This window comes from Aythya ferina (assembly GCF_964211825.1).
Source record: "Aythya ferina genome assembly, chromosome: 11".
NCBI classification, from domain to species: Eukaryota; Metazoa; Chordata; class Aves; order Anseriformes; family Anatidae; genus Aythya; species Aythya ferina.
This window is the reverse complement of record NC_140307.1, coordinates 22,139,803-22,164,577: the sequence shown is the minus strand read 5'-3', so window position 1 is coordinate 22,164,577 and position 24,775 is coordinate 22,139,803. Positions and strand designations below refer to the sequence as shown.

Genomic DNA, 24,775 nt, shown 5'->3' with positions numbered 1-24,775 from the left:
TTGGGCAGGTACCTATCACGGTTTTCTCCTCCAATGGTTCTAAATTTCACCCCTGAACAAGTACAAAATCCAAGAAAAATGTTTGAAAGATGTATGCCCTGACCCTGGCAATACTAGAGAACTCCACGAGCTGGCTGCACTCTGCTGGGGTCTGGCTTACGCCTATCAGATGTCAATTAACATTGCCCAGCACCCTCAAGGGGATAGGGAGGTTCTTGAATTTGATGATGAGACAGCACACACTGTGACCACCCCAGAGGACCGACCATCTTTGGTATCAGTCGCCCCCGTAGTAAAGACAAAACAGTGGAAACGGAGATCAGGTCGTTTAGTAAGGGAAGGAGCGCCTCCTATGGATGAGGGAGAAGAGGAAAAGGCAAGCGGCTCTAAAGCAGCGTTATCACGGCAACATCACGAAGAAGAGACTGAAATCATAGATGAATCAGAAACTACTCGGTCTCTATCCTTGAGTGAGCTGCGAAATGCGAAATACGAAAAGCCTTCAGTCGCCGTCCAGGTGAGCACATCCTCACTTGGCTGCTTCGACGCTGGGATAGTGGGGCCAATACCCAACAGCTAGAAGGCAACGAAGCCAAGCAGCTGGGATCCCTTTCTAGAGAAAGGCTCATTGACAGAGTAATTGGAAGAGAGGCACAAGTTATCAGCCTCTGGAGGCGAATCCTAACAGCTGTGAAAGAAAGGTATCCCCACAAAGAGGATATTGTCTCCCAAGTAAACAAATGGACCACTATGGATAAGGGACCACTATGGATATGGATAAGATTCCAGCAGCTGCGGGAATTAGCCGTGCTGGAGATGCTTTATAGTGATTTAAACAACGCCCAGGAACCTAAAGACCCCGATGAAGTCCAATGCACAGCGTCCAATGTGGCGGAAGTTTGTACGGGCTGCACCCCCAACATATGCCAGCACACTGGCAGTCACGGGTTGGGACGAGGGGATGGGGCCAACTGTGGACAACGTGTCCAATCAACTTCATAAATATGAAGAAAATCTCTCTGCCCCAGTACGGGGCTGCATTTCAGCTGTGGAGAGACTGTCCCAACGGTTAGATGAACACATAGCTTCTTCCTCACCTAGACGGAAAAATCTTTCGGCCTTCAAGCACCAGCAGTCCCTGGCTCAAACAAGGGAGAATCCGGGACGCACACCGCGAGGTACCTTGTGGTTTTATTTACGTGACCACGGGGAAGATATGAGGAAGCGGGACGGTGAACCGACCTCGGCCCTAGCTGCTCGGCTACGTGAGCTACGGAAAGATACAGCAGCAACAAGGAGGGCCCCTAGGAGGATTGCTGCCCCAGTTTCTGTTGAACAGTCCCCCAGAGGGAGTAGAAGGAAAAGTAATACTCCTGACCCTGATGAAGAGACTTCTCTTTCACGTTTGGAAGAAATAATTGATTGATACTCCAACCAGGACTAGTGGGACCCTGCCTCTAGCCAGGTAGAAGAGAGGGACAACCGGATTTACTGGACTGTGTGGATTCGATGGCCTGGCACACCGGAACCGCAAAAATAGAAAGCTTTAGTGGACACAGGCGCACAGTGTACCCTAATGCCGTCAGGCCACCAAGGGGCAGAACCCATCTCTATCTCCGGAGTGACGGGGGGATCCCAAGAGCTAACCATATTGGATGCTGAAGTGAGTCTAACTGGGAATGAGTGGCAAAAGCACCCCATCGTGACTGGCCCAGAGGCTGCGTGCATCGTCGGCATAGACTACCTCAGGAAAGGGTACCTCAAGGATCCAACAGGGTACCGGTGGGCTTTTGGCATAGCTGCCTTGAGCACAGAGAAGATTAAGCAGCTGTCTACCCTGCCTGGTCTCTCACAAGACCCTTCTGCTGTAGGGTTGCTGAGGATTGAAGAACAGCAAGTGCCAATTGCGACTACAACTGTGCACCGGCGGCAATAGCGCACCAACCGAGACTCCCTGATTCCTCTCCATGAGTTAGTTCACCATCTGGAGAGCCAAGGAGTGATCAGCAAGACTCATTCACCTTTTAACAGTCCTATATGGCCAGTGCGAAAGTCCAATGGCGAGTGGAGGCTAACAGTGGACTATCGGGGCCTGAATGAAGTCACACCACCACTAAGTGCAGCAGTGCCAGACATGCTAGAACTCCAGTACGAACTAGAGTCAAAGGCAGCCAAGTGGAATGCTACTATCGATACTGCTAATGCATTTTTCTCTATCCGTCTAGCAGCAGCATGCAGGCCACAATTTGCTTTCACTTGGAGGGGCATTCAGTACACTTGGAATCGACTGCCCCAGGGGTGGAAACACAGCCCTGCCATCTGCCATGGACTGATCCAGACGACACTGGAACAGGGGAACGCTCCTGAACACCTGCAGTACATCGATGATATCATCGTATGGGGTAACACAGCAGAAGAAGTTTTTGGGAAAGGGAAGAAAATAATTCCAGTTCTCCTGAAAGCTGGATTTGCCATTAAACAGAATAAGGTCAAGGGACCTGCACAGGAAATCCAGTTCTTGGGGGTGAAATGGCAGGATGGACGTCGCCACATTCCGACGGATGTGATCAACAAAATAACAGTTCTGTCTCCGCCAACCAGCAAAAAAGAAACAGAAGCGTTCCTAGGTCTTGTGGGATTTTGGAGAATGCATGTGCCAGGCTATAGTCAGCTTGTGAGTCCTCTATATTGAGTGACTCGAAAGAGGAACTGACCATTGAGGCCATCACACAGGTTACCCATCAGTGTGAGACCTGTGCTGCAATCAAACGAGCCTTCCTGGAACAGGGGCAGATGGCTTGGATTTCGATATGGTGAGGCCTGGCAGATTGACTACATCGGACCACTTCCACAACCCGCCAAGGCAAACGGTACATATTCACCATGGAAGAAGCAACTACTGGGTGGCTGGAAACATACCCTGTAAACCATGCCACGGCCCGAAACACTATCTTGGGCCTGGAAAGACAAGTGCTGTGGCGACATGGTCCACCAGAAAGAATTGAGTCCGACAATGGGAGTTACTTCCGAAACAATTTGATCACTTTCTGGGCCAAGAGACATGGCGTTGAATGGGTGTATCACATCCCTTATCACCCACAAGCCTCTGGGAAGATTGAGAGGTACAATGGACTGTTAAAAACTATGCTGCGAGCATTGGGTGCTGCGACATGGAAACATTGGGATATAAATCTACCAGAGGCCACTTGGCTAGTTAACAACAGGGGGTCTGAAAGCCGTGCTGGTCCTGCTGAAACAAAACCCCTACACACTGTGGGAGAAGCTAAAGTCCCTGTAGTGCATGTGGGGAAGTGGATGGGGAAGGCGGTGTGGGTTGCCCCTGCCATGGGAAAACGCAAACCCACTCGTGGGATTGTCTTTGCCCAAGGTCCAGGGTATACCTGGTGGGTGATGCAGAAAGAAGTGTCTCAAGACACTTCAAGAGTGTGTCTCAAGGAGATTTAACACTGGGAGAAAATTACTCTTAAAGAGAAGCACAAACATAAAAATGCTTCAATGGACAGAAAACTATGGTGATGAGACCACCTATATAGTAAACTGACCTAATTGTGACACAAATGTTATGGAATAAGGGGTGGAAGTTGTGTTGGGTCTGTCTGAGCTGGAGTCACGTTTTCCCTGCACAGTAGCCCACACAGTGCTGTGCTCTGCACTTGTAGCTGGAACAGCACTGATATCACCTCAGTGTTGTGTCTATTTCTGCATAGTGCTGGCACAGCATCAGGACTCCTTCCAAGTCCCCAAGAGCCAGGCACGGGTGCCGGCTGTCCCGTGTCCCGTGGGTCCGAACTCGGGCTGCGTGGGGTCCGGCCATCACGCTTCCCAGGGCTCCGGTCTTGGGCGACGCATGTGTCAACCGCACCGGGTTCCCGGTACGACCTCGGACGGCTCTGGAGCTGTCTGTGCTCCGGTCTTGGGAGAGGCATGTGCCAGATGCAGCGAGGTCCGGAGCCGACTTCGGGCGCTTTGAGGACGGTGATCCCCCCGGGGCACGGGATTCTGTCCTCCGGTGGCGCGGGTGCCAGGTGTCCCGTGTTTCGGGGGTCCGAAATCTGGCTGCGTGACGCACGGCCATCCCGCGGCCCTGGGCGCCATTCTTGGGCGACGCATGTGCCAAGCGCACCGGGTTCCCGGTCCGACCTCGGGCGGCGCGGGGCTGGCAGATCCTATAATCTGGGCTCCGGTCTTTGCGATGCGTGTGCTGGACGCACCGGAGACCGTGTGTGACTTCGTGCGGTTCGGGGACGGCGATCCCGAGGCCCGTGTGTCCGGCCTCCGGCGGTGCGGGTGCCGGCTGTCCCGTGGGTCCGAAGTCGGGCGACGTGGGTGCCTGCCGAGCCGTGAAGCGGGAGGCTGCTGCCCACCGGCTCGGGCTCTGGCCGTCCCGGAATCCAGCGGGTTCGGTCTCTTGCGGAGCTGCGGCAGGCCGTCCTGCCCTCCCGGGTAGCTCCTGCCGGAGGCGCGGGATGCGACCGTCCCGAGGTCCTAGGCTGCGGTCCTGGGCGACGCGTGTGCTAGCCGCAGCGGGGTCCGGGTCCGACTTTGGCTTTGTCAGGGACGGCGGTCCCGGGCTCCAGGTGTCCGGCCTCGGGCGGCGCGGCCGGCTGTCCCGTGTCCCGGCGATCAGAATTCGGGCGGGTTGGGGGCCGACTGTGCCGTGAAGCGGGAGGCTGCTGTCTGCCGGCTCGGGGTCTGGCCGTCCCGGAGACAGGGGGTTCGGTCCTGTGCGAAGCTGCGGCCGGCCGACCCGCGCTCCCCGTTTCTCTATCCCGGGGCGCGGAATCTGACCCTCGCAAGCCCCTGGGCTCCGTTGTCGGGAGACGCTTGTGCTAGTCGCAGCGGTGTGGCCGGCCGTCCCGATTCTCTGCGATCCGATCTTGGGCGACGCTTGGGAGCCCAGAAGCTCTTGGGAGCCCAGCTGCTAGGGACAGCCGGCCCCGCGCCGCCCGAGGCGGGACACCTGGACACCGCGACCGCCGGCCCCGAGAAGCCGAGTTCGGCCCCGGAGCCCACTGAGTCTAGCACAAGACCGGTGCCCAGGGTTTCGGGACGGCCGGCCACCGAACCGCACGGGACCGAAAGCCCGCTCTCTGGGAGGACGGCGGACGCCAGCCCCCCGCTTCACTGCACGGCCGGCCCCCACACCCCCTGAATTCGGATCCCCGGGACACGACATAGCCGGCCCCCGCTAGCCGACGGCCCCGGAATCGCCGTCCCCGAACCGTCCGATGTCGGACCCGGCACCCGGTGCTGCTTGCAAACGCGTCGCACAAGACCGGAGCACAGGGGCTCGGAAGAGCCAGCTCCCGCCCTGCCGGAGGCCGGACTCCCGGGCTATGTCCACATGTCTCTTCAATACTTTTAAGGATCGGGTCTCTTACCACTTCCCCGGGCAGCCTGTTCTAATAGCAAAGCACCCCTTCCATGAAGAAATGCTTATTCAGTATCGAGCTAGCCAGTGCTGGTAAACAGAGGTGTTTCTCCCTAGGGGTAGGGCTTGGCATTTCCCTCTCCTGAACTTCAAAAGGTTCCTGCCTGCCCCTATCTGCAGCCTGTCAAGGTTCCTCTGAACGCGCAGCCCCCCATACAAGCGCCTTTTCCACAGAAGCCACCGACCAGCCGCCGCCTCGCCCCCTCCCAATTCGGCCTGCCCCAGGGCGCCACCGACCACCAACCTCCTTGCAGCACCACGCCTCAGCATCCCGAGCTATCCCGACAGCTTCCACCCATCGGGAGGTCCCACTTGTAATAAATGACCGAGTCCCAAATAGGCTTACAATTAATGTTTATGATTTATTAAAGGAATAGAGGTAAGCAAACAGCGCTGGGTGCGCCAGGAGTTTCTGCTCCACCAAGACGCACACAAGTTACATCAGGCGGCTGGTTTTTATGCTGCTAGGCTAATACATATTCATTACTACTTCTACAAAAGGCAGGGTTATTCTAATTAGTTCCCAGAATCCAAACCCTCCCACTGGTGCAGGCGTTATCAGTCTCCGGTGGTCCCTCTGGGGGCCGCTCGTACTGAAAGCTCGTAGTCTTCCTCCCAGGCTTTGTCCTTTGGTCGTTCTTCAGCTTCTCCCCTCCCCTTATTTAGTAGTTGCTGGGCCAGATGTCAGAAAGCTGTGTCTCGTGCAATAGTCCGCACAGGCACTGCATAGCAAACACACCAAGTAACATTGACTTCAGTTACTCGCAACAGTTACTCACCTGATAAAGAACTGCATGCAATAAAGGCATCAATACTACATTAGTTTATTCTAACAGATCCTACTAGCTGTTACCTCAAATAGATGTGCGTACCCCTCGCTACTTGGAAACGCATCAGTCCATAAACTCTCATCCACCTGAAGAAGCCTGCAACTGACCGAAGGAAAAACAAACACCCCAAAGAGCAGCCCAAGCAGAATGAGCTCTCTGAGGGGATGCCTGGGACTCATATACCATTTGGCCCCGACTAGCACCCAAACCCAATCACCTGGGAAGGCTAGGGGCAAAGCACAAGGAAGGAGGAAGAGAGCAGCAGCAGCTGCGTTTGTACATATTTTTTTTTGTGTGTCTGATTTTTCTTTTTATTTTTTAATCAGTTTTAGCTCAAAAGCATGCATAGTGCAGACAAGAGAACTAGGGTGTTTCTAGAAGCAAAAATCCCCATGCTTTTGCTGCAGCTTTCAATATTAAAATACATTATGACCAAGCAAGTAATTGGAACTCTTCCAACTGGAATTAGCTCAAACTTTTATTTACGTATAAAGAAAAAACTAGGAGTAGAACATCTGCTCCATCTTTTCCTCTCTCACCTTGCCATAGGCAGCTCTGGCTGTGACGTCCCAGATTGCATACTGTGTTTCAGCTTTAACAAATGAAAACCTTTACCCTAACCCTTACCCTTATCCTAACCATTAGCTTACCCTTGTTCTTACCCTAAACCTAACCCTAATTCTTACCCTTACCCTAATCCTTACCCTACCCTTATACTTACCATTACTCTATCCTTTACCCCAACTCTTACCCTTACCCTAACCCTTACCCCAAACCCTTACCCTAAACCTAACCCTTTCCCTAAACCTTATCCTCACCCTAAGCCTTACCCTTAGCCTTACCCTAACACTTACCTTTGCCCTAACCCTTACCCTTACCCTAATCTGAACCCGAACCCTAACCCTAACCCTAATACTCTCACCCTAACCCTTACCCTAAGCCTAACCACAGTCCCAACCCCTAACCCTTACCCTAACCCTCTAAACCTACCCCTAACCTATCCCTAACCATAACCCTCTAAGCCGAACCCTAAACCACTAACCCTAACAATAACCCCCAACCCCAACCCTCACCCGAAACCCTAACTCTAGCCCCAGCCCTAGCCCCTAACCCTAACCCTAGTTCCCGAGAACTACATCTCCCGGTATGCTCTGGGCATTCAACATGGCCTCCCGGAAGTCCCGAATCCGACAACTACATTTCCCGGCATACTCTGGGTACGCAACATGGCCTCCCGGAAGTCCGGAGTCCCGAGAACTACATCTCCCGGCATGCTCTGGGCACACAACATGGCCTCCCAGTGCCGGAAAACTACACCTGCCAGCATTCCCCGCACAGCCAGCATGGCCAATCACAGGCCAAGTGCTCGAGAACTGCATTTACCAGCACTCACTGGAACCCTCACCGCCCTTACAAAAAAAGCCTCAAGCCCTAACATCCAAAAAACCTCGAAACCCCTACAGACCTAACCCAAACTATTTACCACACTAAACCACTGAAGACCTATGCCTAAAACCCCTAACCCAAAATCTTAGGATGCTCAAAACCCAAAGCCAACCCAAAACGTTAGGAATGCTCAAAGCCCTAGCCCAAAAACTTAGGGCGCTCCAAACCCTAACCCCAAAACATTAAGACGCAAAAAACCCTAACCCAAAAACTTAGGGTAATACACCATAAATGTTTGTTCATTGTCTTTTGTATTATAAAAACAAGGAGTTCTGTTTGAGGAGCGGGAGTTGCAAAAGCTCCCTGCTGAAGTAAGGAGCTGCATAATGCTTGCCTAGACACTATGAAAATTCTTTTGCTTAACGTAACAAAAAAGAGGACCCCCCCCAACCCATTCTCCTTCTGCATCTCAGTTGCCTCTTTTGTTCAAAGACACTGTTGCAAAGCTCATGTAACCATCTCCTGATAAGTTGCTAAAGTAGTGTATCGACATACATGCCTTCCTGTCTAACGCTGGGCCAACATGACCAAATAATAAAAGAAGTTGAACCACAACGCCGAGGAAGACTACGGCCTTCATCTTCACGACCACCAGAGGGACAGAGACGACCCCCTAGCAACAGTGCGTGCAGTCGCAGAATATACCAGGATGTGCTGCGTAATCCCGGAATTAGCAAAATATAAATAAAAAGGGACCCTGGCAGGGGTGAGGTGCGTGCCATTGGCAGAGCTGAGACTCCCCGGCCGCCCAGTGCTGTTTTGGTTGATGTTTGCTCACTCAATAAATTCCTTTCTATGATTAATACAATGCTCTCTGAAAATTAATTAAGGGGGCAACTTATAACACTTTGGACGCTCAAAACCCTATCCTGAAAACACTAGGACGCTCCAAACTCTATCCAGAAAACTTAGGACTCTCCAAACCCTATTCCAAAAACGTAGGACTCCCCAAACCCTATCCCAAAAACTTAGGACGCTCAAAACCCTATCCTGGAAACACTGAGATGCTCAAAAACCTATCCTGAAAACTGAGGATGCTCATTACCCAGACCCAAAATATTAAGATGCTCAAAACCCTAACCCAACTACTTAGGATGCTTGAAAGCCTATCCCAAAAAATTAGGGCACACAAAAGCCCAAAATTAAGATGCTCAAAATCCAAACCCCCAAAATTAGGATACTCAAAACCCTGGCCCTGGAGAACCTAACCTGAAAAAAAAAAAAAAAAAAAAAAAAAAAAAGATCTTAAAACCCTAACCATAAATAACTGACCAAAAATAAAACCTTAAGACTCTAACCCTAAAAAATATATCAACACTACAACCCAAAAAACTCTAATACCCTAACACGCTAACCCTGAAACCCTTAAAACCCTAACCCCCAAACCCTTAAAACCCTAACCGTTAAAACTCCAACCCTAAAAACCTTAAAATCCTAAACATAAACCCTGAAACCCCTTACCCTGAAACCCAACCCTAGTGCCCAATCCCTGAAACCTTAAAACCCTGAATCAATCTGTAGCAAATAGCATAGGCTGAGTCGAGGATCTCAGTACAGTAGCATTATTATTCGAGATTACAATGGCGGGTGTCCCACAAGCAGGAGGGTGCCTACTAATTCCATACACAGTTTATACACTTTTTTTTTCTGCCGAGGACTGGGACCCTCCCCTGTTTCCCCTTTAACTGTGCTATTCAAGGTTCATAATCTAGCTGGTGCTTCACAGAAAATACACAGCTGCTGGCCTGTTACAAGTCACATTTCTTTTGAGGTTTTTACTCTTTGAGGTGGTAATGTTTCTTACGCCGTGATTTCCACCTAATTGCTGTAAGGATTCTGGTTGTCTGCGTTTTACAAGGTTGTCTGTTATAATAAATAAAAGTCCCAAATAGGATTACAATCAAAGTTTACAATTCACTGAATGAATAGAGGTAAGCAAACAGTGCTGGGTACGCCGGGAGTCTCTGCTCCACCAAGACGCGCACCAGTTATACACCAGTTACCTCCCTTAAGGGATATAGAGAAGCCCTCTCAGATATGTCCGTCCTACTTCTCCTACATGCGGCCGGAGGTCGGTCTAATTCTGGTGCTGTTGGTGGTGGAAGCTGGGGCAACGGTGGTACTGGTGGCGATACCACAGCCACCGGAGGGGGAGCCGCCGGGGGTGGATTGTTAGGATATGGAGGTGGTAGCTTATCCAATGGCTCACGTTTATCTTCTTTTTCTTTTTCATGTTCTTCTTGTTCTTCAAATTTCTTACCTGCTTTTAGTGTAAATATTGAGGCTGGAAAAGGACCTGAAGTCTTCCTGATCCATAATCCTGCATAATCACTTTCTTCCTGGCTAAAAGCTTCCTTTGAATTAACATGGATATTTAAGGCCTGGCAAATCCAGTCTTTGAAGGATCCAAAAACAGGCCAAAAGACATGTCGTCTTAAATGCTCCTTTGGCCATTCAGTCACACAATACTGGACCATTTTTAATTTACTTTTTCCTTTTCTGGGGTCCCTATCATTCCAATTTCTAATCGTTATTCCTAATGGACTTTCTGGTGGTATGACTGGTAATTTGCTCCCTTTCTTCTGGTCTCTGGTCTTCAATTTTGTCTGACCCATCTAGGAATTTTACTATGGCAATTCCCACAGCCCTTGGTTACCTTAGTAAGAGTGTCTTGCAGGGGGTCGAGGACCTATCACACACCCACAAATCCTATAGGAATCCCTTCGGTCCTTCGCCGGCCAAGTCCCTCGCGGGAGATTGAAAACACGGTTAGAAGACCTCCACAATCGCTTCAGAACTAAGTTCCATCTCAGTCACACTCTTACACACACAGGCAACCGAACCCCACCCAACCGAACGGTATACGCTTTAAATGCTTACGACTCCATCATCTTCGTTCGGATCTTCTCACACACACAATTACGGGCAAAATATAGTGCTGCAGCTGGCAAGGGAGCTGAAAAAAAGAATCAGAAACTTTGCTTACCTTTATTCAGGTTCAAGATGCCATTAGTTCCGACCTGACTCAAACAGCAGCCACCAAATGGTGGGGGTGCCTCTCCTAGATCAAACCAGAAATCAGGAACCAAAGCCCTCCCGGACGAGAGCCCACTTGTAATAAATGACTGGGTCCCAAATAGGATTGCAATTAATGTTTATGATTTATTAAAGGAATAGAGGTAAGCAAGCAGCGCTGGGTGCGCCAGGAGTCTCTGCTCCACCAAGACACACACAAGTTACATCAGGCGGCTGGTTTTTATGCTGCTAGGCTAATACATATTCATTACTACTTCTACAAAAGGCAGGGTTATTCTAATTAGTTCCCAGAATCCAAACCCTCCCACTGTTGCAGGCGCTATCAGTCTCCGGTGGTCCCTCTGGGGGCCGCTCGTACTGAAGGCTCGTAGTCTTCCTCCCAGGCTTTTCTCTTGTCCTTCTCCTTTGGCCATCTTGGCTGGATGGCAGACACTTGCATAGTGTCCCATCAACAGTTGTAAAAGTTAGCAGTTATTCTGAAACCCCTTTGTTCTCTTATCCCCTATTGACCCGAATTGCTGGACCATTCCTTTGCAAGATACAAGAACTATATACATTAACCACTCCGGTTTTCTTAGACTTTTCATCATATCATGCGGCCCTAGCATTGTTCCATATTGACACGAATCAGATGAACTCATTTCACACTGTTAAGCTGTCTTATCACTGCAAGCATATCTCAATACCACCTTCCTTCCCTCTACAGGATGTAACTGCGCAAAAACAACATTTTTATTCCCACAACCTTGATCCCCTTACCCTGAAATCCTTATTCCCCTTAAACCTAACAACTCTAACCACAACCCTAACCCTTATTATCAACCCCCTAACGCTAATGACACTGACCTTAATCCAAACCCCAAACTGCCCCTAACCCCAGACAACCAACAACGAAACACACACACACAAAGATGGAAACTACAAAAAAGGCAAAACCTACGATACAGGCCCCAAATCACAAATACGCAACCAAAATGCTACAGAAAAGCCCCAGATGCAGGCCCCAAATGCTACTGCTAGGCCTCAAAAGCTCAAGATGCATCTCAAAGCAAAAATGCAGGCCCCAAACGTTACAGAAAAGCCCCCAAACCCAGGCTGCACAAGTCTACAAGCAGGCCCCAAACTGCCAACAGAAGCAGGCACCAACCACACCCAGATGCAGACCCCAACTGCCCACAAGCAGCTCCTACCCCACCACCCCCTCCCAAGAACTGGACTCCACCCAGACACTGGCCCAAGACCCAGACCCGACCCCCGCCAACCCCCCTACCCTCCCCCCGACACAGGTGTACAAGCAGCTCACAACCCGCCCCTTCAGAGACCGGTCCCACTCCCCCCACCTCCCCCAAGACATGGGATGCGGAGGTGTACAACCAACTCCCAACTCCCTCCCCCTCAAAGGGAGGCCCCAAAGACCCCCAAATGGAGGCTCCTAGAGTGAACAAGCACCTCCCAACTCCCCCAGGCACAGGCCCCCACCCCCCCAAACACAGGCCACAAAGGTGTATAAACAGCCCAGACCCCCCTCCAAGACCATGGCCCCTATAGTGTACAAGCAGCTCCCAACCACCCACAGATGCAGGCCCCAACCCTTCTCAAAAGGGAGGCATTTAGAATGCATGACCAACTCCCAACCCCCCTAAACATAGGTCCAAAAGTGCACAAGCAGCTCCCAACCCCCCTCAAATACAGACCCCAAAAGTGTACAAGTAGCTCCCCCCCGAGAGACAGGACCCAAAGGTGTACAACCAGTTCCCAACACCCCTGAGACACAGGCCCCAGCCGCCACCCCAGACACAGGGACCCAAATTCTACAAGCAGCTCCCAACCCCTGCCAGGCAGGCCCCCTACCCTATACAAGCCGCTCCCAACCCTCCCCCCCCCCACCGAGGGAGGCCCCCAAGCCCCCCACAAACAAAGGCCCCTACAGTGTACAAACAGCTCCCAGCCACCCTGCAGAAACAGATTCCTAAATTGTACAAGCAGTTCCCAGCCCGCTAGACACAGGCCCTGACCCCCCACATATGCAGGCCCCAAAGGTGTAAAAGCAGCTCCTACCCCTCCCCCAGACGCAGGTCCCAAGCCCCCCCCCCCAAACACAGGCCCCTACAACCAGCACCCAACCCCCTACCCCCGATGCCAGGCCCAAAGGTGTAGAAGCAGCTCCAAACCTCCTCCCTCAACCCAGGCTCCAACAGTGTACAAGCAGCTCCCAACCAACCCTCCCCTTCCCCCCCCCACCCCCAACACAGGCGCCAAAGGAATACAAAGAGCTCCCACCCCTCCCCCAGATGCTGGTCTCAACCCCCCCCCGCCCCCAGAAGCAGGCCCCAAAGGTGTAGAGTCAGCTCCCAACCCCCTCAATGCCGGCCCCAAGGGTCTACAAGCAGCTCCCCCCTTGCCCCCAGATACCGGCCCCCAGACACAGACCCCAAAAGCCTAATCACAGGCCCTGAACTCTAGAGGCAGGCTCCAAAACCCAGGACAAAGCCCCAGTGGTTCGAGACAGGGCCCAAATCCCAGACACAGGCCCCAAACGCTAAACATAGGCCAAAAAAAGTATTAGTGCTGGTGCCAAATGTTACAGTGTCTGTAAAAAAAAAAAAGCCCAAAAGCCCGAGATGCTCAAGGCTGAGACGTAACTTGGCTTTCTGAATTACTGGAAAGCAGCTTTCATTCTCAGATAATTGTGTGCAGGCTAGATAGGATGGGGCTTCAGGCACCTCTTCACCTGAGGAAACACACTGCCATCAGGCACCGCTGTGCCAGACAAGCTTGTTCTGCTAGAACACCCTACTCAGATGCACTGTGGCATTCAAGTGAACTGCTTTCATGCAAATATAACGACTGATGTTACAACCCACCTTGCCTGTGGCACCTGATGAACAGAAGAGTAAGCCACCGCAGCGCTTCAAAACCATCCCTGCACGTGCCGCTCCTTGTCGCTCTCTGGCCTTATCTCATATCCTTATCCACTTCTGTGGAGAGCCTGCCACGGCACCTGCAAAGCAAGACGGACACCTTTCATAGTCACCTTGTGCTACTTGGTCGTTCTGCTCCAACCCAGCTCATGACCAGTCCCTCTTCTTACACAGCTCTTCAGAGTGCAGTTTGCTCCTTTGAGCCTGTGCGAGACACCTGTGAAAGAAAAAGAAACGCATAGGCCGATGCAGCATCCAAAGACACAGCACAACTAGGTAAGTTACTCTCATCTGCTCCCTTACCTCTGCCGCTTACCAGCCCCCGAGGCAGATGCTTCAATCTACCCTCTTCAAATAGCTCCAACACCTCTAAAAGACAAAGAGGGGATGCTTAGAGGAACAGTGAGACCTACAACACAACAACTGCTACATCTGTTCCTCACTCACCTTGCCAGAGGCAGCTCTGCGTGTGACGTCCCAGGTTGTACACTGGGACCTAACCCTTACCGTAACCCTTACCCTAACCCTTCTCACCCTTACCATTACCCAAATCCTTACCTTTACTTTTTCCTTACCCTTACTCTTTCCTTTAACCATAACCTTACCCTTACCCTATACCTTACTCCAACCCTTCCCCTTACCTTCCCCTTCCCCTTACACTTAACCTAACCCTTACCCTTCTGCTTCCCCTAAAACATATCCTAACACTTTCCCTTACCCTTAAACTTACCCTAACCCTTTCTATTACGCTTACACTTACTCTTGCCCTAATCCTTGCTTGCACCCTTACACTTATCCTAACCGTTACCCTTACGCTTACTCAAACCCTTACTCTAACCCTTACGCTGACCCGTACCCTTACCCTTACCCTTAACCTAACCCTAAACCTTAAACCTTACAGTAAACCTTACCCTTTCTGCTACACTTACCCTTAGCCTAAATCTAAACCTTACACTTACCCTTACTGTAACCCTCACCCTTATCATTACCAATACCCTTACTCTTACCCTTACCCTAACCCTTACTCTAACCCTTACAATTACCCGTACTTTTACACATACCCTTACACTTACCCTTACTCTTAAACTTACACTAACCCTTACCCTTAACTAAATCTAACCCTTACACTAAACATCATCCTTACCCTTACCATTATCCCTTCTCTTACCCTTATCCTAAACGTTTCCCAAACCCTTACCCTTACATTAAACCTAACCCTTACCATAACTCTTAACCTTATCCTTAAACTTAACCTAATACTTACCCTTCCGTTTCCCTCACCCTAAACCTAAAATTAGCCTAACCATTACCCTAACACTTACCCTTACTCTAACCCTTACCCTGATCTTAAGTGTAAGTGTTAGGATAACGTTAACCTTAAGGGTGACCCTTAAGCTTATCCTTAATGTTTATGGTTAGGTTAAGGGTAATTGTACGAGTAATTACTAGGATAAGTGTAAGCATAAGTGCACATGTAAGTGTTGATGTATGGCTTATGGTAAGGGTAAGGTAAAGGGTAAGGTTTATGTTAAGGGAAAGTGTAAGAGTAACGGATAGAATAAGGGTAAGTGTAACGGTTAAGTGTTAGGGTAATGGTTAGGGTTAATATTAGGATTAGGGTGAGAAAAATGTAAGGTTAAGTACTAGCTTAAGGTTAAGGGTAAGCTTAAGGTTAAGGTTAAGAGTAAGTGTAAGGTTTAGGTTAAGGGTTAGGGTTAATGTAAGGTTCAGGGAAAGGTTTGGGGTAAGGTTTAGGGTTAGGTTCAGCTTAAGGGTAAGGGTTGGGGTAAGGTTAAGGGTATGGATAAGGATAAGTGTAAGGGATAGGGTAAGGGTAAGATTAATGGTAAGGTTTATGTTAAGGGTAAGCGTAAGGGTAACGGATAGAGTAAGGGTAAGGGTAACGGTAAGGTTAAGGGTACAAATATGTGTTAGGGTATGGGTTATGGTATGGGTAAGAGTTAGGGTAATGTAAGGGTAAGGGTGAGTGTAAGGGTATGGGTCAGGGTAAGGGTTAGAGTAAGGGTTAGGGTTAGGGTAAGGGTAAGTGTTAGAATAATGGTTAGGGTTAATTTTAGGGTTAGGGTGAGGGAAACGTAAGGGTAAGTATTGGGTTAAGGTAAGGGTAAGTGTACGGTTTAGATTTAGGCTAATGGTAAATGTAGCAGAAAGGGTAAGGTTTACGATAAGGGTAAGTGTTAGGGTAAGGGTAAGGTTTAGGGTAACATAAAGGGTAAGGATTACGGTAAGGGTAAGGGTACGGGTAGAATTTGTTAGAATATGGCTTATGGTAAGGGTAAGGTTTAGGGTAAGAGTAAGTGTAAGTGTATGTGTAAGGGTATGGGTCATTGTAAGGGTTAGAGTAAGGGTTAGGGTAAGGGTAGGTGTTAGGGTTATGGTTACGGTTAATTTTAGGGTTAGGGTGAGGGAAACGGAAGGGTAAGTATTAGGTTAAGGTTAAGGGTAAGGTTAAGGTTAAGAGTAAGTGTAAGTTTTAGGGTAAGGGTAAGGGTTAATGTAAGGGTCAGGGTAAGGGTTAAGGTAAGGTTTAGGGTTAGAGTTAGGTTAAGGTTAAGTTTTAGGGTAAGGGTAAGTTATATGTATAAGGATAAGTGTAAGGATAAGTGTTAGGGTAAGTGTAAGGATAAGGATAAGTGTACAAGTCAGGGTAAGGTTTAGAGTTAGGATTAGGGTTTGGGTTAGGGTAAGGGTAAGTGTTAGGGTAATGGTTAGGGTTAATTTTAGGTGTAGGGTGACGGATAAGAAAGGGTAAGTAGTAGGTTAAGGTTAAGCGTAAGGTTAAGGTTAAGAGTAAGTGTAAGGTTTAGGGTACGGTTTAGGGTTAATGTAAGGGTCAGGGTAAGTGTTTGGGTAAGATTTAGGGTTAGGGTAAGAGTAAGTATATGGGTAATAGTAAGGGTAAGTGTTAGGGTTAGGGTAAGTGTAAGGTTTAGATTTAGGCTAAGGGTAAGTGTAGCAGAAAGGGTAAGGGTTACGGTAAGTGTAAGTGTAAGGATAAGGTTAAGGTTTAGGCTTACGTTAAGGGTAAGGGTAATGCTTTGGTAAGGGTAAGAGTAAGGGTAAAGGTAAGGGTTACGGTAAGGGTACTGGTAGAAGTATGTGTTAGAGTACGGCTTATGGTAAGGGTACAAGTAGCTCTCCCCCAGAGACAGGACCCAAAGGTGTACAACCAGTTCCCAACACCCCTGAGACACAGGCCCCAACCCCCCCCCCCAGACACAGGGACCCAAATTCTACAAGCAGCTCCCAACCCCTGCCAGGCAGGCCCCCTACTCTATACAAGCAGCTCCCAATCCTCCCCCCCCCCCACCGCCCCCCCAAGGGAGGCCCCCAAGCCCCCCACAAACACAGGCCCCTACAGTGTACAGGCAGCTCCCAGCCACCCCCAGATGCTGGCCCCAAAGTTGTACAAACAGCTCCCAGCCACCCTGCAGAAATAGATTCCTACATTGTACAAGCAGTTCCCAGCCCGCTAGACACAGGCCCTGACCCCCCACAGATGCAGGCCCCAAAGTTGTACAAGCAGCTCCCACCCCTCCCCCAGACGCAGGTCCCAAGCCCCCCCCCCAAACACAAGCCCCTACAACCAGCACCCAACCCCCTACCCCCGATGCCAGGCCCAAAGGTGTAGAAGCAGCTCCAAACCTCCTCCCTCAACCCAGGCTCCAACAGTGTACAAGCAGCTCCCAACCAACCCTCCCCTTCCCCCCCCCCCACCCCCAACACAGGCGCCAAAGGAATACAAAGAGCTCCCACCCCTCCCCCAGATGCTGGTCTCAACCCCCCCCCGCCCCCAGAAGCAGGCCCCAAAGGTGTAGAGTCAGCTCCCAACCCCCTCAATGCTGGCCCCAAGGGTCTACAAGCAGCTCCCCCCTTGCCCCCAGATACCGGCCCCCAGACACAGACCCCAAAAGCCTAATCACAGGCCCTGAACTCTAGAGGCAGGCTCCAAAACCCAGGACAAAGCCCCAGTGGTTCGAGACAGGGCCCAAATCCCAGACACAGGCCCCAAACGCTAAACATAGGCCAAAAAAAGTATTAGTGCTGGTGCCAAATGTTACAGACAGGCCCAAAAGCCCGAGATGCTCAAGGCTGAGACGTAACTTGGCTTTCTGAATTACTGGAAAGCAGCTTTCATTCTCAGATAATTGTGTGCAGGCTAGATAGGATGGGGCTTCAGGCACCTCTTCACCTGAGGAAACACACTGCCATCAGGCACCGCTGTGCCAGACAAGCTTGTTCTGCTAGAACACCCTACTCAGATGCACTGTGGCATTCAAGTGAACTGCTTTCATGCAAATATAACGACTGATGTTACAACCCACCTTGCCTGTGGCACCTGATGAACAGAAGAGTAAGCCACCGCAGCGCTTCAAAACCATCCCTGCACGTGCCGCTCCTTGTCGCTCTCTGGCCTTATCTCATATCCTTATCCACTTCTGTGGAGAGCCTGCCACGGCACCTGCAAAGCAAGACGGACACCTTTCATAGTCACCTTGTGCTACTTGGTCGTTCTGCTCCAACCCAGCTCATGACCAGTCCCTCTTCTTACACAGCTCTTCAGAGTGCAGTTTGCTCCTTTGAGCCTGTGCGAGACACCTGTGAAAGAAAAAGAAACGCATAGGCCGATGCAGCATCCAAAGACACAGCACAACTAGGTAAGTTACTCTCATCTGCTCCCTTACCTCTGCCGCTTACCAGCCCCCGAGGCAGATGCTTCAATCTACCCTCTTCAAACAGCTCCAACACCTCTAAAAGACAAAGAGGGGATGCTTAGAGGAACAGTGAGACCTACAACACAACAACTGCTACATCTGTTCCTCACTCACCTTGCCAGAGGCAGCTCTGCGTGTGACGTCCCAGGTTGTACACTGGGACCTAACCCTTACCGTAACCCTTACCCTAACCCTTCTCACCCTTACCATTACCCAAATCCTTACCTTTACTTTTTCCTTACCCTTACTCTTTCCTTTAACCATAACCTTACCCTTACCCTATACCTTACTCCAACCCTTCCCCTGACCTTCCCCTTCCCCTTACACTTAACCTAACCCTTACCCTTCTGCTTCCCCTAAAACATATCCTAACACTTTCCCTTACCCTTAAACTTACCCTAACCCTTACTATTACCCGTACAATTACTCTTGCCCTAATCCTTGCTTGCACCCTTACACTTATCCTAACCCTTACCCTTATACAAACCCTTACTCTAACCCTTACCCTGACCCGTACCCTTACCCTTACCCTTACCCTTATTCATACCATTACCCTTACCCTTAACCTTACCCTTATCCTAACACTTACCCTAACCCTTAACCTTTCTGCTACACTTACCCTTTTCCTAAATCTAAACCTTACCCTTACCCTTAACCTAAGCCTAAACCTCAAACCTTACCGTAAAGCTTACCCTTTCTGCTACACTTACCATTAGCCTAAATCTAAATCTTACACTTACCCTTACCTGAACCGAATACTTACCCTTACGTTTCCCTCACCCTAACCCTAAAATTAACCCTAACCATTATTCTAACCCTTACCCTGACCCATACCCTTACACTCACCCTTACCCTTACATTACCATAACTCTTACCCATACCATAACCCATACCCTAACACATATTTGTACCCTTAACCTTACCGTTACCCTTACCCTTACCCTTACTCTATCCGTTACCCTTACGCTTACCCTTAACATAAACCTTACCATTAATCTTACCCTTACGCTAACCCTTACCCTTACCCTATCCCTTACACTTTTCCTTATCCATACCCTTAACCTTACCCCAACCCTTACCCTTAAGCTGAACCTAACCCTAAACCTTACCCCAAACCTTTCCCTGAACCTTACATTAACACTAACCCTTAACCTAAACCTTACACTTACTCTTAACCTTAACCTTACCATTAACCTTAAGCTAGTACTTAACCTTACATTTTTCTCACCCTAATCCTAAAATTAACCCTAACCATTACCCTAACACTTAACCGTTACACTTACCCTTATTCTATCCGTTACCCTTACGCTTTCTTTTAACATAAACCTTACCCTTGACCTTACCCTTACCATAAGCCATACAACAACACTTAAATGTACACTTACGCTTACAATTACCCTAGCAATTACTCGTACAATTACCCTTACCCTTAACCTAAGCCGAAACCTTAAACCTTACAGTAAACCTTACCCTTTCTGCTACACTTACCCTTAGCCTAAATCTAAACCTTACACTTACCCTTGCTGTAACCCTCACCCTTATCATTACCAATACCCTTACTCTTACCCTTACCCTAACCCTTACTCTAACCCTTACAATTACCCGTACTTTTACACATACCCTTACACTTACCCTTACTCTTAAACTTACACTAACCCTTACCCTTAACTAAATCTAACCCTTACACTAAACATCATCCTTACCCTTACCATTATCCCTTCTCTTACCCTTATCCTAAACGTTTCCCAAACCCTTACCCTTACATTAAACCTAACCCTTACCATAACTCTTAACCTTATCCTTAAACTTAACCTAATACTTACCCTTCCGTTTCCCTCACCCTAAACCTAAAATTAGCCTAACCATTACCCTAACACTTACCCTTACTCTAACCCTTACCCTGAACTTAAGTGTAAGTGTTAGGATAACGTTAACCTTAAGGGTGACCCTTAAGCTTATCCTTAATGTTTATGGTTAGGTTAAGGGTAATTGTACGAGTAATTACTAGGATAAGCGTAAGCATAAGTGCACATGTAAGTGTTGATGTATGGCTTATGGTAAGGGTAAGGTAAAGGGTAAGGTTTATGTTAAGGGAAAGTGTAAGAGTAACGGATAGAATAAGGGTAAGTGTAACGGTTAAGTGTTAGGGTAATGGTTAGGGTTAATATTAGGATTAGGGTGAGAAAAATGTAAGGTTAAGTACTAGCTTAAGGTTAAGGGTAAGCTTAAGGTTAAGGTTAAGAGTAAGTGTAAGGTTTAGGTTAAGGGTTAGGGTTAATGTAAGGTTCAGGGAAAGGTTTGGGGTAAGGTTTAGGGTTAGGTTCAGCTTAAGGGTAAGGGTTGGGGTAAGGTTAAGGGTATGGATAAGGATAAGTGTAAGGGATAGGGTAAGGGTAAGATTAATGGTAAGGTTTATGTTAAGGGTAAGCGTAAGGGTAACGGATAGAGTAAGGGTAAGGGTAACGGTAAGGTTAAGGGTACAAATATGTGTTAGGGTATGGGTTATGGTATGGGTAAGAGTTAGGGTAATGTAAGGGTAAGGGTGAGTGTAAGGGTATGGGTCAGGGTAAGGGTTAGAGTAAGGGTTAGGGTTAGGGTAAGGGTAAGTGTTAGAATAATGGTTAGGGTTAATTTTAGGGTTAGGGTGAGGGAAACGTAAGGGTAAGTATTGGGTTAAGGTAAGGGTAAGTGTACGGTTTAGATTTAGGCTAATGGTAAATGTAGCAGAAAGGGTAAGGTTTACGATAAGGGTAAGTGTTAGGGTAAGGGTAAGGTTTAGGGTAACATAAAGGGTAAGGATTACGGTAAGGGTAAGGGTACGGGTAGAATTTGTTAGAATATGGCTTATGGTAAGGGTAAGGTTTAGGGTAAGAGTAAGTGTAAGTGTATGTGTAAGGGTATGGGTCATTGTAAGGGTTAGAGTAAGGGTTAGGGTAAGGGTAGGTGTTAGGGTTATGGTTACGGTTAATTTTAGGGTTAGGGTGAGGGAAACGGAAGGGTAAGTATTAGGTTACGGTTAAGGGTAAGGTTAAGGTTAAGAGTAAGTGTAAGTTTTAGGGTAAGGGTAAGGGTTAATGTAAGGGTCAGGGTAAGGGTTAAGGTAAGGTTTAGGGTTAGAGTTAGGTTAAGGTTAAGTTTTAGGGTAAGGGTAAGTTATATGTATAAGGATAAGTGTAAGGATAAGTGTTAGGGTAAGTGTAAGGATAAGGATAAGTGTACAAGTCAGGGTAAGGTTTAGAGTTAGGATTAGGGTTTGGGTTAGGGTAAGGGTAAGTGTTAGGGTAATGGTTAGGGTTAATTTTAGGTGTAGGGTGACGGATAAGAAAGGGTAAGTAGTAGGTTAAGGTTAAGCGTAAGGTTAAGGTTAAGAGTAAGTGTAAGGTTTAGGGTACGGTTTAGGGTTAATGTAAGGGTCAGGGTAAGTGTTTGGGTAAGATTTAGGGTTAGGGTAAGAGTAAGTATATGGGTAATAGTAAGGGTAAGTGTTAGGGTTAGGGTAAGTGTAAGGTTTAGATTTAGGCTAAGGGTAAGTGTAGCAGAAAGGGTAAGGGTTACGGTAAGTGTAAGTGTAAGGATAAGGTTAAGGTTTAGGCTTACGTTAAGGGTAAGGGTAATGCTTTGGTAAGGGTAAGAGTAAGGGTAAAGGTAAGGGTTACGGTAAGGGTACTGGTAGAAGTATGTGTTAGAGTACGGCTTATGGTAAGGGTACAAGTAGCTCTCCCCCAGAGACAGGACCCAAAGGTGTACAACCAGTTCCCAACACCCCTGAGACACAGGCCCCAACCCCCCCCCCCAGACACAGGGACCCAAATTCTACAAGCAGCTCCCAACCCCTGCCAGGCAGGCCCCCTACTCTATACAAGCAGCTCCCAATCCTCCCCCCCCCCCACCGCCCCCCCGAGGGAGGCCCCCAAGCCCCCCACAAACACAGGCCCCTACAGTGTACAGGCAGCTCCCAGCCACCCCCAGATGCTGGCCCCAAAGTTGTACAAACAGCTCCCAGCCACCCTGCAGAAACAGATTCCTACATTGTACAAGCAGTTCCCAGCCCGCTAGACACAGGCCCTGACCCCCCACAGATGCAGGCCCCAAAGTTGTACAAGCAGCTCCCACCCCTCCCCCAGACGCAGGTCCCAAGCCCCCCCCCCAAACACAAGCCCCTACAACCAGCACCCAACCCCCTACCCCCGATGCCAGGCCCAAAGGTGTAGAAGCAGCTCCAAACCTCCTCCCTCAACCCAGGCTCCAACAGTGTACAAGCAGCTCCCAACCAACCCTCCCCTTCCCCCCCCCACCCCCAACACAGGCGCCAAAGGAATACAAAGAGCTCCCACCCCTCCCCCAGATGCTGGTCTCAACCCCCCCCCGCCCCCAGAAGCAGGCCCCAAAGGTGTAGAGTCAGCTCCCAACCCCCTCAATGCTGGCCCCAAGGGTCTACAAGCAGCTCCCCCCTTGCCCCCAGATACCGGCCCCCAGACACAGACCCCAAAAGCCTAATCACAGGCCCTGAACTCTAGAGGCAGGCTCCAAAACCCAGGACAAAGCCCCAGTGGTTCGAGACAGGGCCCAAATCCCAGACACAGGCCCCAAACGCTAAACATAGGCCAAAAAAAGTATTAGTGCTGGTGCCAAAAGTTACAGACAGGCCCAAAAGCCCGAGATGCTCAAGGCTGAGACGTAACTTGGCTTTCTGAATTACTGGAAAGCAGCTTTCATTCTCAGATAATTGTGTGCAGGCTAGATAGGATGGGGCTTCAGGCACCTCTTCACCTGAGGAAACACACTGCCATCAGGCACCGCTGTGCCAGACAAGCTTGTTCTGCTAGAACACCCTACTCAGATGCACTGTGGCATTCAAGTGAACTGCTTTCATGCAAATATAACGACTGATGTTACAACCCACCTTGCCTGTGGCACCTGATGAACAGAAGAGTAAGCCACCGCAGCGCTTCAAAACCATCCCTGCACGTGCCGCTCCTTGTCGCTCTCTGGCCTTATCTCATATCCTTATCCACTTCTGTGGAGAGCCTGCCACGGCACCTGCAAAGCAAGACGGACACCTTTCATAGTCACCTTGTGCTACTTGGTCGTTCTGCTCCAACCCAGCTCATGACCAGTCCCTCTTCTTACACAGCTCTTCAGAGTGCAGTTTGCTCCTTTGAGCCTGTGCGAGACACCTGTGAAAGAAAAAGAAACGCATAGGCCGATGCAGCATCCAAAGACACAGCACAACTAGGTAAGTTACTCTCATCTGCTCCCTTACCTCTGCCGCTTACCAGCCCCCGAGGCAGATGCTTCAATCTACCCTCTTCAAACAGCTCCAACACCTCTAAAAGACAAAGAGGGGATGCTTAGAGGAACAGTGAGACCTACAACACAACAACTGCTACATCTGTTCCTCACTCACCTTGCCAGAGGCAGCTCTGCGTGTGACGTCCCAGGTTGTACACTGGGACCTAACCCTTACCGTAACCCTTACCCTAACCCTTCTCACCCTTACCATTACCCAAATCCTTACCTTTACTTTTTCCTTACCCTTACTCTTTCCTTTAACCATAACCTTACCCTTACCCTATACCTTACTCCAACCCTTCCCCTTACCTTCCCCTTCCCCTTACACTTAACCTAACCCTTACCCTTCTGCTTCCCCTAAAACATATCCTAACACTTTCCCTTACCCTTAAACTTACCCTAACCCTTACTATTACCCGTACAATTACTCTTGCCCTAATCCTTGCTTGCACCCTTACACTTATCCTAACCCTTACCCTTATACAAACCCTTACTCTAACCCTTACCCTGACCCGTACCCTTACCCTTACCCTTACCCTTATTCATACCATTACCCTTACCCTTAACCTTACCCTTATCCTAACACTTACCCTAACCCTTAACCTTTCTGCTACACTTACCCTTTTCCTAAATCTAAACCTTACCCTTACCCTTAACCTAAGCCTAAACCTCAAACCTTACCGTAAAGCTTACCCTTTCTGCTACACTTACCATTAGCCTAAATCTAAATCTTACACTTACCCTTACCTGAACCGAATACTTACCCTTACGTTTCCCTCACCCTAACCCTAAAATTAACCCTAACCATTATTCTAACCCTTACCCTGACCCATACCCTTACACTCACCCTTACCCTTACATTACCATAACTCTTACCCATACCATAACCCATACCCTAACACATATTTGTACCCTTAACCTTACCGTTACCCTTACCCTTACTCTATCCGTTACCCTTACGCTTACCCTTAACATAAACCTTACCATTAATCTTACCCTTACGCTAACCCTTACCCTTACCCTATCCCTTACACTTTTCCTTATCCATACCCTTAACCTTAC

The 24,775-nt window shown here is 49.1% G+C and overlaps 1 long non-coding RNA gene across 1 annotated transcript in view; it reads right to left on the bottom strand.

Annotated features, from left to right (window-relative positions):
* Positions 1-23,599, bottom strand: part of LOC311442451 — a 45,148-nt gene extending 21,549 nt beyond the window's left edge. The window contains exons 1-6 of the long non-coding RNA XR_014696654.1: positions 23,552-23,599; positions 23,325-23,461; positions 18,259-18,305; positions 18,032-18,168; positions 13,856-13,902; positions 13,629-13,765 (exon numbers count right to left, since the gene is read on the bottom strand). This is a non-coding gene — a long non-coding RNA (uncharacterized lncRNA). The remainder of the gene's footprint in view (positions 1-13,628; positions 13,766-13,855; positions 13,903-18,031; positions 18,169-18,258; positions 18,306-23,324; positions 23,462-23,551) is intronic.
* Between the last annotated feature and the right edge of the window lie 1,176 nt (positions 23,600-24,775).